Below are 4,025 nucleotides of genomic sequence, written 5' to 3'. Positions count from 1 at the left end.
GAAGCTGTCAATAAAGAAAAAGAGTGTAAAAATAAACTGAGTGAAAATAAAAAGAAAGAGGGAGATGAAAAGGAAAGACAAATTCAACCTATAATTGTGCCTTTGTGCAAAGAAGTTTGTTTGACCATCAATGATCTTAACCCATCTTTGCCAAGTATGTTTGTTGATCCTTTGCAAGAATTTGAAGATGTGTTTCCAGAAGAGGATTGCCAATCTTCAATTGAGGATAAACAGATGGTTATTGATCCATTATCACCTCAAGAAGTATATGAAGATTAAAGGAAGATAATTGAGAGAGAAAGAGAGGTTTCGGCCTTGAAAGAAAATGAGAGTGAGGCTTCAAGTTCGAAAGAACCAGAGTGTCAAAAGAGTGAAAAGAGTAAGGACGAAGAGAAAGAGGCCATAAAAGATACAAAACAAATTAGTGGCCCAATTGTGAGTGAAAAAGAGAAACAAATTGTATATGTGAAAAGGAGAGAGATCCAAAACAATGTGAGAGAGGGTAGACCAGTCTTGATGATTCGGTTTAAGGAGTTTTTGCATAGTTTGACTAACATTAACACTTCTTCTCTACCTTCTAGTTCTGTTTCTTTGTTGCAGGGATTTCCTCAAAGTGAAGAAAAGCCTACATTGGTGAAGGAGATGCACGCTAAGGCTAGGGTTCATATGAACATGAAGAACAAAAGCTATGCCAATAGTGCCAACAAGAGAAAAAGGCATGATGTGTTTAAACCTGGAGATTTGGTTTGGGTACATTTTTGCAAGGAAAAGTTTCCCAACCAAAGGAAGATTAAGTTTGATAAACATGGAGATAGAGCATTACAAGTCTTGGAGCACATTGATGACAACACCTACAAGATAGACTTACCAGATGGGTATGATGTTTCCATTGCTTTCAATGTTAGTAATTTGTCCCCTTTTGACATTAATGCAGATTCGAGGATGAAACTTTTTGAGGAAAAGGGGAATGATACGAATCTGCCATCACTCATCCATGGAACTCAAGGAGGCAAGGAGAACAACATGAAAAATCCATTAATGCTTCCTAGTGGAACAACTACAAGAAATCATGCAAAGAAATATGGAGCAACCATGGAGAACAAGGGAGCATGGATACCTCAACTTCTAACTAAGATTCGAGGATGAATCTTTTCGAGGAAAGGGGGTATGATACGAAATCAAGACCACTCAACCATAAAGCTCAAGGAAGCATGGAGGGCATCTAAGTTTCTCACATTAATGGAAGCACATGTTGATACGGATCCATCATCACTCGTCGCTGGATCACAAGGAGGCATGGTGAACGACGAAGGAGATCCATTGGTGCTTCCTATTGGACCGATTACAAGGAGTCGTGCCAAGCGATATGGGGCAGCCATATCATTATTTGTTCAAGCCCAAATAACACAAGAACTGCATGATGTTGCATTCAACAAGTGTTGTGAGGAACTTGAAGGCATTCCTAGGCTTCTAATGTTGTTGGTGGCTCTTTAAGTGGAGGAAAGCACGCTGCTACAGTAACGCGCTACAGGAACTCAGAAGCGCTACAGTGCCGCGCCAATTAGTTTGACTTTGCTACAGTAAATTTGACTTTTCTATAGTAACGTGCTACAGGAACTCAGACGCGCTACAGTGCTACAGTTAGGCGTGTTTTATTTGTTTTATGCTTCATTAAGCCCTAGTTTCTTGTTTTAGTATAAATATCTTATATTCCATGTAAGAACACAACTTTGAGATATTGAAAACTTCATCTGTTCAAGCTTTGCTTGTTCTCCTTTGCATAGAGTGATAGTGAGAGATTGCTTCCTCTAATTGCATCAAGAATTAAGGTAAGCTTATCAACTTGTTTGTGGCGTTTATCTTGTTCTTTGCTCGATTACTGGTGTTACCGTTTCATTATAAATGTGGGGTGCCATAGAGCGTTTAATCTCGATTATTGGTGTTTCCGTTTCCTTATAAACGTGGGGTGCCATAGAGGCGAACTTATATCCCATTCTTTGATCCGATCCGTATCACATGTTGAGTTGGAACCTGAATTTCCAACACATGACATGCCTAGACCATGCTTGGTTAGCACGCCCATGCTAGATGGCACACCCCAGGTCGTGCCCTCGTCTGACTTGCTGAGGAAAACAACTACCTTGAAGCACACCCGTGCCAAATAGCACACCCCAGGCCGTGCTTCCCTCTGCCTCTCACGATGGAACTCCTGCATTGAAGCACGCCCGTGCCAAATAGCACACCCTGACCGTGCTTGACGCGGAACCCAATGAAAATAAATTTCATGAACTCAATGACAAGTTTTGGAATAGATCAAAGATCTAGAATGAATTCCCCTCTATGGCACCCAAAGCTTAAAGAAGCAAGAACACCAATAATAGAGTAAAAGAATAAGATAAACGCCACAAAGAATTGATAAGTTTACCTTGATTCTTGATGCAATTAGAAGAATGCAATCTCACACTCTCTAAAAACATGAACACGCCTAAGCATGAAGAAATAGTCTTTAATTCATTAATTGTTGATTGTTGAAAATTACAAAATAACAAGCTATTTATACTTAATCTAAGAGGTCCAGATCCTTAGAGGATTTAGAGTTAGCTAAGGAGTAGGATTTAGCAAATCTAAACCAACTAAGGAGTTGACTAACAAAATCATAACAACTTAAGGATTTGGATATCTATTCCAAATCTACTAAAGATTGACTAAATCTAAACAAAATAAGGCTAATTAATCAAGGGTGGCCGAAATATTGGAGGCCCAACCCATTAACAAAGCAAAAAAAACACAAAATAAGCTAACTAGCTTCCTTCGCGAGCGCGAGCTTCACATACGCGAGCGCGACCACACCTCGCGAGCGCGATTCTACCGTGCGCGAGCGCGAGAAGCGCAAAGGAGAGGCAGTGAGTTAGGCAGCGCAAATCGCAAGCGCGATTCCAACATGCGCGAGCGCGAGCGACACTTCGCGAGCGCGAACCTTCACTGCGCGAGCGCGAGAAGCGCAAAGGAGAGGCAGAGAGTTAGGCAGCGCAAGTCGCGAGCGCGATTCCAACATGCGCGAGCGCGAGCGCGAACCTTCACTGCGCGAGCGCGAGAAGCGCAAAGGAGAGGCAGTGAGTGTGATACGGATCCACTACCACCAACCACCTATGGGGTTCAAGGAAACAAGGACCACAACAATGGCAATCCATTAGCACTTCCTAGTGGACCAATTACAAGGAGCCGTGCAAAGAAGTATGGAGCAACCATGTCCTTATACATTCAAGAACAAATCACACAAGAGCTCCATGACCTTGCTTTCAACAAGTGCTATGAAGAACTTGGAGGAACACCTAAGTTTCTCACATTAATAGAAGCACATGTTGAAGTTGCTACACCTAACTTTGACTTGAAGGCTTGAAGAAGCACGCCCGTGCCAACTAGCACGCCCCAGGCCGTGCACCTCTCTGCCTCTCACGAGGGACACACATACATGAGCGCACGCCCGTGCGCCTTGGCACGCCCTGGACCGTGCAACTATCTGCCTCTCATTAGTTAGTTAGCTTATTTTGTGTTTTTGCAATGCTAATGGGTTGGGCCTCCAATATTTCGTCCACCCTTGAATAATTAGCCTTATTTTGATTAGATTTAGTCAATCTTTAGTGGATTTGGATTAGATCTCCAAATCCTTAAGTTGTTATGATTTTATTAGTCTTATCCTTAGTTGGTTTAGATTTGCTAAATCCTACTCCTTAGCTAACTCTAAATCCTTTAAGGATCTGGACCTCTTAGATTAGTATAAATAGTTTGTTATTTTGTAATTATTCAACAATCAATTATTCAATGAATTAAAGACTACTTCTTCATGCTTAGGCGTGTTCATGTTTTTAGAGAGTGTGAGATTGCATTCTTCTAATTGCATCAAGAATCAAGGTAAACTTATCAATTCTTTGTGGCGTTTATCTTATTCTTTTACTCTATTATTGGTGTTCTCGCTTCTTTAAGCTTTGGGTGCCATAGAGGGGAATTTATTCTAGATCTTTGAT

Source organism: Jatropha curcas, chromosome 2, assembly GCF_041381405.1.
Source record: "Jatropha curcas cultivar XTBG-Jc1 chromosome 2, XTBG_Jcur_1.0, whole genome shotgun sequence".
In the NCBI taxonomy this organism is placed as follows: Eukaryota; Viridiplantae; Streptophyta; class Magnoliopsida; order Malpighiales; family Euphorbiaceae; genus Jatropha; species Jatropha curcas.
This window is presented reverse-complemented; position numbering follows the sequence as displayed.